Consider the following 13,790-nt stretch of genomic DNA (forward strand, 5'->3'; position numbering starts at 1 on the left):
TCAAACCCCCAGTCGGTCGTGGCAGATGGCTGCTCACACTGAGCCTGGTTCTGCTGGAGGTTTCTTCCTGTTAAAAGGGAGTTTTTCCTTTCCACTGTCGCTACATGCATGCTCAGTATAAGGGATTGTTGCAAAGTCAACGCCAGTGACTGTCCACTGTCGCTACATGCTCATCCAGGATCCAGGAGGAGTGACTGCTAAAAATCACTGACTGGATGCAATCTGCTGTGTTTCCTTAGACAGAAAAACATTTTATCCAGTTTGAATAAATAACTGAATCTGACTGCTCTGTTCGATAGTTAGGATTAATTATAATGTATTTACCTGACTTAAAATTTGTATGATTCGATTAAATTGACTTTGTGAAGTGCCTTGAGATGACATGTGTTGTGAATTGTCGCTACATAAATAAAACTGAATTGAATTAAAGCAGAATAGTCATCAAGTAAATATATAATAGTTTATATTTTCTATTGCTGAAGTTGTATTCTAAGTCAACAATGTACACACAAATATACTTCTCTGTACTTTTTCAAAGTTGGTCATTGGTTTTAATTCTGGTCTGACACCCCAACATTTTCAAATGGCACCATGTGAAACATTTCTGGGGCACCACTGCATCAAAGGGGGTGGAGAGGAAAACAAGAGAGCTCTACCTTTTCTGCTGAAACGTACACCATTACTTGATATGACATTAATATTTAGAAGCTTCTGAAATATGTATCGCTGCAATCATGTTACCAAACATTGCTTTGAAGTAGGGGACAGCAAGGAGACCTTTGAAGGCTGAGCTTTGCGGCCATGAACTGAGCAAACAAGCAGCAGGGGTATCCTTTACACAGATTATATACTCCATTCATGTTTGTGGCAGATAAACATCAAACAATAAGAATAATAACCTTTAAGGTAGGTGCTAAATCAACAAATCAACTATTCTTGACTTAATCCTGAACTATTCTCTTTCATTCTAGTGACAGCTTCATGAGATATTACATTTTTTAATAGAAGCAAATATCTTTAAATGCAGATGCCCAAATGTGAAGGTCTAAGATTATCCCTCAGATATATTTTAAGGTAGTAAGGCTAATAGGTTTATCAGCCTAAAATAATTTAAATCGCTGAATCCCAGTGCTACTGCTATACTTTCCCCTCCTTTAAAAATAAAAACCAAACTTGACTATTTCTGGTCCTAAGTAAACAAAGGCAGTCATGTTTTGGAGACTGAAGGAGCTCTACCCAGCACCCATCTTATGATGGTGAAACCATTTGGCACGCTAGGGGTAGCATGACTGTCCATCAGCTATCTGCAGACTGCCTACCCAAGCACATAGCCCAGCTACCTTATGTTATACTGGTTATACTTATGTTACCCTAAAAACGGCAGTTCAGCAAAAAAGACATTTTCTATAATAAGCATGTTTATCTGAAAACTACTAAATTAAGGTCTTTATTCTGTATATAGATTTTTGCTTAATTCTAACTCAAATAACCATAAATAAATGTACCAGGTAACTAATATTGCAATTGGTATGTTATGGTGTCAAGCAGAAGAGGACTAATTGTTGCATTAATGTTTCAGGTCATGTTAAACATTTTTGTGCTAATGCCCCAAAGAGCTGCACTTATACTCATCTCTTTCCACAATCAATTGTATATGCTTACACATAAACCTTCATGCATCAGTAGGTTTGTGTGTGTTTTATGTGCGTGCCACAGTGAAGTGAGGGCTTGTAAGAATATTTTGATCGTTCCTCAATTGCTGTGTTCTAGATCCACAGATGGGAGAGAAGCTCCACCAGTAAATGGATGCAGCCATGCATGAGCTGTGACATAGTTTTCAGGATTGCACAGAAACATGCAATAATGTGCAAAGAATCCTTGTCTTCATTAGAAAATTCAAGCATTTTACAACCCGTTCAACAACATTTAGATAGTTCAATTTAATTCAGTTTATCCATATAGCGCCAATTCACAACAAATGTCATCTCTGAAGTGGAACTTGAGCAATGGTCCAGGCACAGAAAACTGTAATGTCAGCATAGAAGTGTTTGTTTTTTCAAACACCAGAACTTCAGATTCACAACACTGGCTATAGTTCTCCTCTTTAATAATTAATGACACTATTGAGACAATTCAACCATTCGCAGCAGGAATGCCACTAGAAGTTGTAATGCAAGCCCATTCTTCATACACGAAAGGTAGCTACACAGTTTAGACCTCAGCTTTAACTTCATTAAGTTTTTAAACTTAAGTGTAATGTTTTTTAAATTTTGTTCATATAACTGTAGAAACGAATGGGCTTACGGAATCATTTTACATCCATTAGACACAGGCATTTATCCTAAGTGAGCGTTTCAAAGAGTTGCTCTGTTCCCAGTCTTGAATGTCAATATCGGTCTCAAGAACAATCTTAGTCAGTCTGTCCACCCTTCCAACCCACATCCCATTTAAGCCTCAGGACACATTTGTGAGCAAGTTTTAGCTTTTTTTAACGTCACCTCTGTCAAACTCCAGAGCAAATCTCTATTTCATGTGTCCTCTTTCTGCCCATGTCTTCTGTGCACTTTCCTTGTATTTAGTGTGTCCCAGTTTCTGCACTTTCAGTGTGTGTGATGCACCAAGGTTTGCGTGTCTGGAAAAGAAATCATGTGTGTGCCGCTAGCTGTGAGCAATTATTTTGGCATTCAGGGCAATTGCCCCCCATCTCTCACCACAAAGAGAATATTGATACAAAGTGGCCTTACTGTGCCACAGCACAAAAGGGGAAGGGGTTGCCAATCAGCTATCCATGGAGAATAACTCAAGAAAATTGCCTGACATTATGTGTGTCAGTTGTGATGGACGTGAAGTGCAGCACAGTGTATACTAAAAAATATATATATTTGCATCTTAAAAATCAATCCAATAAAGAAATACAGTGGGCCATATTATCGTTATATGGGATAAAGATCAACTTTTGAAAATACTGGGATGATCAAAAATGAACGGAGGATAGGTTTTGACACCACTTCAGAACTTGATCCCAATTGAATGAGGTCTGTAATCAATACTAGATTAAAACAAGATTTGGATAACCCTGAAAATCTGTTTGAGAAACATACAAATAGGACTGAGACCAAAAGATGGCTTTTTGGAGGCCTTAGAAATAGATAGTACCTCAGGAAACCTGCAACATTATGCCTTCTATGACTTGACAATTTCAACTGTCCCAAAATGCAATAAGCAAATAGAAGAGTAAGGACTGTGGAGTCAAAGAGCATGTGCAAGGAATATAAAACCATAAATGAAGCATGCTACGATGGACAGGGAAGGTGCTCTTCTGGACGTTTTGTGGGCGCATTTCTGCATTTATAAAAATATCAGCTAAAATATAACTATCCCCACAAGTCACAACTCTTTGGTCATATCTGTTATGTGTGTTTCTGTCTCAAATAAATTAAAACATGACACAGAAGTTACAGGCATGACATCATCGCTTATTACAACAAACACTATGATAAAGAAGAAAAAGAGTCATTTCTGTGAAAACTGCAAATTGGGTTTCAGTATACAGTTACTGCAATCTAAATCATTACAACTTTTTATTTTTCAGCTGACAAGCTTGCATTCTACGCAGAATTTAGAGAACTGTTTAAAAATCAGAAGTGGCCTTTTTAAATGTCATGTTTACCCTTGTCAATGCACCTCTGATATGGAGTCAAAATGACTCCCTGTGGTGGTTCTAGGGGGTAATAGAGTTGGTTAGTCTGATGCCTGCGTGCAAATAGCACAAGCTGCATTTCAAATTTAAATTGATGGGTTTCCAGTTGATGTTCTTGTCAAACTGGTTCGAATTAAATATGTCAGTATGTATTGTAACTAAAAAGTTTAAACATTTCTGGATTTGTACAGGCAAGGATAAAAAGCCTTGAAAAAGAATTTATATCACCTGAACTTTCATTAGTGACAGAGTAAAGATAATTAAACATTAGCTAATCCTTAGCTCTCATTGCAGAGTATACACCAACATTTTGTTGAAAGATTTTGAGTGCATATCAGAAAAGTAATTTTTTTTTAATGTTTGAAAACCTTGCATCATTTTCTTTCTGCTTTAGAAATATGCACTACTTTGTGTTGGACTCATAAAATACATAAAAATGTGTGGTTGTAACATGAGAAATGAAGAAATGTTCAACAGGTATGAACACCTTTCCATGTCCCTGTCTAAAGGAAGCAAACACCTTTACACAAATGCCACCCTACAACAATATTCACCATGAAATACTCTACACTGGCCAAATGTTGTTTTCACTTGAGCAACTTGGCAGAGACATTAGTGAGAAATAGTCTGAACAACGGTACAAATTTAGCTTCTAACCAATTTAGATTTCATGTTACCCATTTTACTGCAAAAGCAAAATGCTAAAGATGCTGTAAAAGTGTGTGTATATTTTTCAAGTCATGGTCTCAGAATCAAAGTCATTCAAACCTGCTCTCTCAATGTTTCCTGTAGCTATACAAAAGCAAATGGCAATACTAAAGAAACAATATTAAAGAAAGAAAACTGTGGTTGTATGTCAAGGAAACTGAGCATTCAGAATAAAACTAAAAAGAACCTGAACATTTTCTGAGAAAAAGCAAAAAAAAAGAAAAGAAGAGAAGAGAAAGCCCTCCAACTGGTCTTTCCTGCCTCAAAAGGAGGATTAAGTTTCTTTTTCTTTACTCCTTCTCTCCACGGGGGTGGGGGGGGGAGTTAAGAGGAGAAAGAAAATAGCTTCACGTAAAAAAAACAAAAAACAACAAAAAGGCATAAACAATAAAAGAAATGAGCCATGTGCTTAACAACTTCATAATGTAAGCAAAGATAACAATGTACAGCTGCGGAAAAAAGCTGGGGAAAGCTTTTGCACCTGATTGCTACATATGGTTGAACAAACTGCTTTTTCAGCAAAAGACTTTAATTTGGATCTGATGAAGTAACATCAAATATAGCAAAAAAGAAGGCCACTGTGCAGTACTTAAGCTGTTTCTCACAAGTTTGAATTACTGAAAAATGAACTGAATAGTGTTAAAATTGTACTACCGCATGCTACAGCATATTTAATTTTGTATAAAACAAAACACAATGTACAATAATTCTATTTATAGCCTGCTTAGTTTTTTCATCCAGGTTTTAAATTGTCTTAGATGCTCTGGCTTAGTTAATAGATATCTATAATTCATTTTATTTTCTTCAATTCTTCCATAACTACTTTTCTTCCTCCCGTGCTGCATTCATATTAACATGCTTGTGTGATGATAGAGGTAGAGATAACCAGGAAATTTGACCCTCTGCAAGGTTTTGTTGCAAACCACAGGACGAGCAAGGAGCAGCTAAAGAGATGACACCCCAGAGCTACTGATGAGCTATGGAAGCAAATCGTTACCATATTTCAAATGAAAAAGCATGTTCAGAAATGCTTTTTCATTTTAAGAATGTGGCTGCATTATTTGACTCATAAATGAAATTAGTAATCAAAAATTCTATTTGCATTTTAATTTTCTTCTTCAAGACTGCTCATTCTTTCACTTAATTAAAATGAAAAAGACATTTGAGATTTATTTTTCAAAATATGCCCCAGCAAATAGATACCAAAATTCAATTTGAAATGTAAAATTTGAAAATGAAAAAGCATTTCCAGAAATGCTTTTTCATTTTAAGAATGTGGCTGCATTATTTGACCCATAAATAAAATTAGTAATCAATCATCCTATTTGCATTTTCTTCTTCACGACTGCACATTTTATGCCATAATCAAAAAGAAAACAAAGCAGACATTGCTTTTTCGTTTTCGTGGTCTGCCCGCAAAGTAGTGCCCAGAACTTGAAAACGAAAAAGCATTCCGAGGTGCGGGCGCGGAAGAGTGACGTCAGCAGCCGCTCTTCCTCAGCTCCCAGCTCACCGAGCTACCCATCTTGTTCGGTAGGGGGTGCTGTGCACATCTGCATTGCATTACATTGCATACGTGCCGAAAGATTTGGACTGCAGGCTGGCCATTTCACTACCCGGATCCTTCTCCTACGTAGCCATAATGTTGTGATTGCTGCAGAATGTGGTCTGGCATCATCTTGTTGGAAAATGCAGGGTCTTCCCTGAAAGAAATGACATCTAGATGGGAGCATATGTTGTTCTAGAACCTGGAATGGCATTAATGGTGCATGTCTGCCATTCCAGACATGCAAGCCGCCCATGCCACAAGCACTCATGCAACCACATACCATCAGTGATGCAGGCTTCTGAACGGAGCATTGATAACTTGAAACGGAATTGAAAAATCTGAACAGACTGAAGACAGCATCTACATATATCAACGCAGGATCTGGAGGAACTATATTCTAATTTTCTAGACTTTCAGAGACTCCCAATACACAACAAAATGCTTAAAAAGTGGATTTTGCATGATATGTCCTCTTTCATTATAAATTAAATATCAACCAGATAATCTCATAAAATTTACATTAAATTCAAAAATACCAGTCATTTGAAAGTTGCATGGGAATGTTACTGCCTCTATAATCCCATTTTAAATTAAGGATAAAACAAAAGGTGATTCTTTGGAGTTGACAACTGAGTCCTACTTTTGTTTGCTTCCAGTTCAAGCTCATATTTGACATTCTGAATATTCCAACTTTTTTATTGTGTTGATACATAACGGATTTTTTCATGAAGTAGTAGCACTTTATACATATATTCGATATTTTAAGGTGTGAAGCTAGGTTTGCATTTGTGTTGATAAAATGAGAATGAGATCTATTGTACATAAATAACTTTTTGGAGGAGAATTAGTTGATTAGTCTGTTTTTTTTGTATACGTGTTATTTGGTGGGGGATGGGTGTCAGAATGTGGGCTCAAAAGTGCGGGAGGGGGAACAAAAGCTGAGGAGTGGGGAGGAATTGAAAGAAAAAAAAAGAAACGGCACTTTCTCGGAGGATTAGAGAGTCAAATGCATTTCAAGGACTGCTTGGTGTGCGAGAACCTCACACTTCCTATAACAGTGGTCAGCTTTGTGTTGTGGTCACATTAAGTTGACAGGCTTTTGTGTTCAACCCTGGAAAGACACAGGTCTTAAACTGGCACCAATCCACCCATTTTAATCAGTGTTCTGCTGCCCAGCTGTAAAATCTATCACGTTAAACTGTCATACTTTCTGAAAGTTTTCAGTGACTGGTTACTTTTTTCCCCCTGATTAAAACTTGTGACAACAACCACATATTTAAAACATTTCTTGGGATAAAAATCCACAGGGCCGCTAAAAACCAGGAATAATAAAGTTTAAAAATTGAGAATTTCTATTCCTGAGTTGAAATCTGGAGAAATTTTGTTTTGTAAACCTTGCACAAGTCTATCTGGGCACATCCCCTTTCTTCTAGTTACATCTCTGTCTCAACTCACTCTTAAATCAGTGGTTTAGAGCCTGCAGCACAAATGCTGCCAAACCATATCAGCTACTTCCATTTCCTAGCTTCTGCATATTATCCCAGCAACATCCTGTCTCCACTGGCTATGAGGGCTAAACCCTTTATTCTTTCTCCTGCAGCAGACGCAATAATACCACTGTTTCTCCATCTCGCCTCCCCACTCTAACAGCATCCTGCTGTAATGCATTACAGCCAATTTAGATTCTCTTGCCCTCTCTGCAGTGTTAATAAAGTGTATTGTTACAGCTCACAGTTATATAACAGTTATATGATGTCTCCATATCTCTCTTCTTGCACCACCCACATCCCATTTAATGCATTTTTATTATGTATTTATTATCAGATGTGCCTTCCTGTTTGCTTGTGGTGAACTGCACATATTCTGATGGTCTCCCCTTAATCTCAGAGGACAGTTAAGAAAGGGGCACGATTATCTCAGTCTTACTCCCTTTGGAACATTTGTTCGTTTATCCATGTCTATCCAACATTCAGTCAGGGGGACTCAACAAAGCTGTTAATAGCATTCCTCTTCATGCTCACGTCCCCTCCTCCTCTCCTCCCATCTTCTTTCTCCTGTATTCAGCTCTTTTTTCTTTGCTTCCCATTTACTCGTCACAATTATACTGACATGTATTTGTCCACCTTTTCCTTTTTTCTCCTTCTAACACCAGCATTCATTGACTTCCTTCACTTTGCTAATCTGTCATTTTATGTAGGGCAGAAACTAGGAAGCCATAATAAAACATTCTCTGTTTTATTTGTCAAATTATTTTCAAGACAATCTGCAACCAGTTTGAGCTTTCTTGAAAAAATTAGAATGATTTACAATCCAACAGGCTGTCTCCTCCTCATTTTGTTACATAGAGTATTTTAAGTAATTTAAGGCCTGGTAACATCAGTAAATAACACAAAGACTGCATTTCTTTACTCATCCTCTGACAGTCTACACACATTTGAGATGTCTTCCAAGATTCAGGATCTGGAGCCTCCAAGGTTAGAGTAACAACTGCTTAATCGAGTCTTATCTTGCAACAAAGACGGAAAAAGATATTTCTGCATCGTTAGTCCACTTCTATCATGGCGAAGGTCTGAGAAGATGTTAACAAATAATTACATGGGAAAAAAAACAACAACTATACTACTTAAATAAAATAAAATTATACATTTATTGTACCAACTACTGTATTTACCAATTAAAATATAAAATAAATGCGTTAGATGGTAAATTAAAAATTTTTTTAAATTATGTTTTATTTACAAAAGCATATTTTATTCTCCGTTAAAATGGTGTCAGTCATTTGGCAACTCTGCTCTTGTCAATACATTAGGTGAGATGTTCTAGAAATTAATGAAACAAATGTTAGTCTATTTGAAGAACAGGAACCAGAAAGTAATGATATGGTTTTAACATTCAAGCAACAATTTTGTTATTATAAATTTTACATTTGAATTTAATAAAATTTTTGGCACACTTAAACTATAATGAACACAATGTCTTATTAAATGTACTTATTTTGAATTCTATTTGAACACTAATATTTACTGATTTCTTATTTTTTTCTTATTACATCTGTAAAGCATCTGCCAAAACTGCTTCAGCATAAACTGAAAATTATTCTGCTGCTGACTTTAAAATAATAGAAAAATAAATCTAATAAAATAAAAACAAATTCTCTCTCCCTCAGAACAAAAACTCTATTAACAGACAAAATGGTCGGTTGAATGAATTATGGGAGGAAGAGGTCAAAGGAGCGTCAGATGTCTTGATGTTATTATCCACGCTAAGAAGAGGCTAATGTGGTAATCTGTGACAGAGCCTGAAATTTTTTGAAACTGTATCTATGATGATTCAGTCACTCTGCCTTTGCAAGACAACAATAAACAGAGCAAAAAATTGGGGGGTGACCTTTCCAGACCGCTATGTCTTCATGTTTCTAAAAGCAAAAGGCAAATATAACTTCAGCAACTAAATAACTTGGTTTCAATAACATCTCTTCCTTGTAAATGCAGTGCTTTCTGTCTGGGTTTATTCCAGAACATGGCACACATCATCCAATTTTCCTCTCCCACTCACCCCTGCTGTCCTCCCTCCCTTCCTCTCCATCCTTCACTGCCTATTTAACTACCATGGCAACAGGTGATGTGAAGACTCGCTCATGGCCAAGCCTTATTCAGGATAACAGACAAAAACATTCACTCGCACGCATTGTAGCAGGGTTCCTTTAATGGGCGAATAATCTCAAAATGTACAGAGGGGGCTCAACACATGAGATGACACAGAAAGTGTGAAAGCGGGAAGAAAAGAATTGGATGAGCATGGGACAGGAAGGTCAAATGGAAGTGATAGAGACAGAGAACAGAGTGCGACAACAAAGCTGAATCAGATCGCCCAAGCACAATTTAACCATCCAATCCTTCTCCTCACCTCTCATATGTCCTATATTCTATAGAGAAAAACAATAGGACCCGTTTTATGACCTTTTTCCTAATTTGGAATAAACTAGATAAAATGGCAATTTACCCATTTATCTATTCATTAAACAAGCAAGCCTCAGTAGTACATAGACGAATTGGACACAACAGCAGCTTCTTCTAACGCTTGGCCATACACTAGTGTGGGATAGCATAACTTTCTTCAACCAGCGTTTGTTACAAGTCAGCCAGTGGGATTATCTGAATAACTCTGGCATAATTAACAAGCCCTATCTGATCCCACTAGTATCTAATGATCCACTCCCACATTTTGGAGGTGGTCTCAGAAAAACTCCACACTGTGGGGGTCAGCATTGACACCTTGGAGGATACAAAATGTGATCCCTAGTGAAGATGTGGGATTGGCACTGTTTGCAGAATCAGATCTAGATGTAATGAGATGGCTTTCAGTGACGACAAGCCTCATTTTTCCAGTGAAGAAAATGTTCTCCCACACCGTCACACCGCTTCCACCAAAAAGCTGTTTGGTATTGGCAGCCAGGACTTGGCAAGTTTTTCCATGGGCACAACCCACATACTTAACTCTGCTGCTCAACTCTCAAGTGCATTTTACTTACCAAGTGGCAATATTTAAAAAGGGAAATAAAGTGTCTTTCCAGTGGGATAAGATTTATTGTCAAGAAGCATCTCCACAGAAGGTTGAATGAACACAAAGGGGACATGTAATCCAGTAGTGTGATTTGTTTTCTGCAATGCTTAATTTTTATTTCAGAGCTTCTTCATGTAACAAAAAAAAAAAAGTGTAACATAACTACACATTTATTAACCTACTCTACAGGAAGGTAGCTGGAATATCACCCATTTACATTCTACAAATTAGCCATTCTCTCTTGGTGCTGATTTGGACCCCTAAGAGCATTTATGATGGAGCTATTTTTGGAGAATTGGGTGGCATGTGGTTTGAGAAGTGCACAATTAGGAGTACACGAGCTTTTAAAGCCAACGCTGGTCCTGATTTGTAGTATGCTGAAAATGTTAGAGCTACACTGTGTTTAGTGGCTTTGCGTGAGAAAGAGATCAATGACTGGTGACTGTGTGTATATTTGTGTGCATGTTGGTGTTAATGGGATTAGCACAAAGGTTTATACATCTCTCACTGGCCACAAACACACACACTTCATATTCCAGGTCATGGGTTCAGATTAAGACCATATGACATGGGTAACTTATATTGACAGCAACCTGAATGAATAAAGTTTTCTGGTACAGATCCTGCTTTTAGACATAGTTTAGATTATTTTGATTGCACTGAAGTTGAGGCCATTTTATAGGTTTAATGTGAAGGCCTCAACATGCCTCTCTGTCTGTATGTGAAGTTGGCTGAAATAATTATAGAATTAGGTGTTCCAATAGGACAATGATATGAATGACTAAGGACATATTAGGCTTCTAGAATGGGCTTTCTAAAAGTCCAAACTTCAGCCATATAGAAATTGGTAGACTATACCTAAAAACCAGTGCAGTCAATGGATACACTAATTTCAACAAACTATAAATTTCTGCCAAGCAGAGCAGATAAATACTTGGCCAGAGTAATACCAGACGTTTGTTGACAACTACAAAAAAAGTTGTAGTATTTAGAAAGGTCAAGAATGAAATGTGCTTCAACACACTTACATGTACCATATACAGGGGTTGGACAATGAAACTGAAACACCTGTCATTTTAGTGTGGGAGGTTTCATGGCTAAATTGGACCAGCCTGGTAGCCAGTCTTCATTGATTGCACATTGCACCAGTAAGAGCAGAGTGTGAAGGTTCAATTAACAGGGTAAGAGCACAGTTTTGCTCAAAATATTGAAATGCACACAACATTATGGGTGACATACCAGAGTTCAAAAGAGGACAAATTGTTGGTGCACGTCTTGCTGGCGCATCTGTGACCAAGACAGCAAGTCTTTGTGATGTATCAAGAGCCACGGTATCCAGGGTAATGTCAGCATACCACCAAGAAGGACGAACCACATCCAACAGGATTAACTGTGGACGCAAGAGGAAGCTGTCTGAAAGGGATGTTCGGGTGCTAACCCGGATTGTATCCAAAAAACATAAAACCACGGCTGCCCAAATCACAGCAGAATTAAATGTGCACCTCAACTCTCCTGTTTCCACCAGAACTGTCCGTCGGGAGCTCCACAGGGTCAATATACACGGCCGGGCTGCTATAGCCAAACCTTTGGTCACTCATGCCAATGCCAAACGTCGGTTTCAATGGTGCAAGGAGCGCAAATATTGGGCTGTGGACAATGTGAAACATGTATTGTTCTCTGATGAGTCCACCTTTACTGTTTTCCCCACATCCGGGAGAGTCACGGTGTGGAGAAGCCCCAAAGAAGCGTACCACCCAGACTGTTGCATGCCCAGAGTGAAGCATGGGGGTGGATCAGTGATGGTTTGTGCTGCCATATCATAGCATTCCCTTGGCCCAATACTTGTGCTAGATGGGCACGTCACTGCCAAGGACTACCGAACCATTCTTGAGGACCATGTGCATCCAAAGATTCAAGCATTGTATCCTGAAGGTGGTGCAGTGTATCAGGATGACAATGCACCAATACACAGCAAGACTGGTGAAAGATTGGTTTGATGAACATGAAAGTGAAGTTGAACATCTCCCATGGCCTGCACAGTCACCAGATCTAACTATTATTGAGCCACTTTGGGGTGTTTTGGAGGAGCGAGTCAGGAAACGTTTTCCTCCACCAGTATCACGTAGTGACCTGGCTACTATCCTGCAAGAAGAATGGCTTAAAATCCCTCTGACCACTGTGCAGGACTTGTATATGTCATCCCCAAGACGAATTGACGCTGTATTGGCCGCAAAAGGAGGCCCTACACCATACTAATAAATTATTGTGGTCTGAAACCAGGTGTTTCAGTATCATTGTTCAACCCCTGCATGTTTTCAATAGTCAAGCATTTCTGTTTTGTTGCAACACCTTCCTGTAGGGGCCATCTGCTGAATTTGTGCTGTTAACTCTTTCTATAGATTATACAGACCATGTCTTTCTGCATTTAATCCCGTCTCTCCTAGACAAAGCAATTGAAGGAGCTATTGCTGCAACTAACTATCCTACAGAATCTACAACTGGCTCAGAGCTTATTTGTTAAGATGTGTTTCTCTCCCATATGAAGCCACTAAACTAAGCTACTACTGCTATTAACCATTTACTTTGTCTTCAACATAGTTTGTAACAGCAGGTGGCTGCTCGCACTGAACCAGGTTCAGCAGGAGGTTTCTTCCCGTTAAAGAGGTGTTCTCTGCTCCTCTGTCGCTACACGGATGCCATTAGTGATTGCTGCAAAGTTAATCACTTCACGCAACTGAATGTCCACTGCTGGTACAGGACGGGATATTGCTGCGAAGTCTGTCACTTGATGCAATCTACTGGGTTACCTTAGCTAGCGGACTTGTCACCAATCGGCATAAGAAACTGAACTTAACTGGATTTAATTGGAAAATACGTTATTGACTTAATCTGTCCATATGATTGGATTGTCTATATTCATGTGTATATACTGGATCAGTTTCTGTGATTTGAGACATTTGTTGTGAAACCGCGTTGTATACACAAACTGCAATGAACTGATGTTAACATGACATTCATCACAATGGCACCGAGTTTAAGGTGTAACACCACCTCACATGGAAGCTAACTAAACTATATTTACCTCATCCTTTGCAGCAGTATTTTTCAAGAGCTCTCTTCAAATCTCATTCAGGCATTGTGGAGCTGTATAAGAGGAGGTGGCCGCTATGTAGATGGGAGCAGTCTGCCAAAAAGCAGCACCAGGCAGCGCCTTTGTTCTGTTCATAAATAAATGATTGCTTCATTTGGGCTGGCAGCTTCAATAGACTG

At 38.4% G+C, this 13,790-nt stretch overlaps 1 protein-coding gene across 3 annotated transcripts in view; it reads right to left on the minus strand.

Moving 5' to 3' along the window:
- LOC124866969 (frizzled-3-like) overlaps positions 1-13,790 on the minus strand; it is a 35,127-nt gene that overhangs the window by 12,451 nt on the left and 8,886 nt on the right. The window lies entirely within an intron of this gene.

The sequence above is a fragment of the Girardinichthys multiradiatus genome, chromosome 4 (assembly GCF_021462225.1).
Source record: "Girardinichthys multiradiatus isolate DD_20200921_A chromosome 4, DD_fGirMul_XY1, whole genome shotgun sequence".
Classification (NCBI taxonomy): Eukaryota; Metazoa; Chordata; class Actinopteri; order Cyprinodontiformes; family Goodeidae; genus Girardinichthys; species Girardinichthys multiradiatus.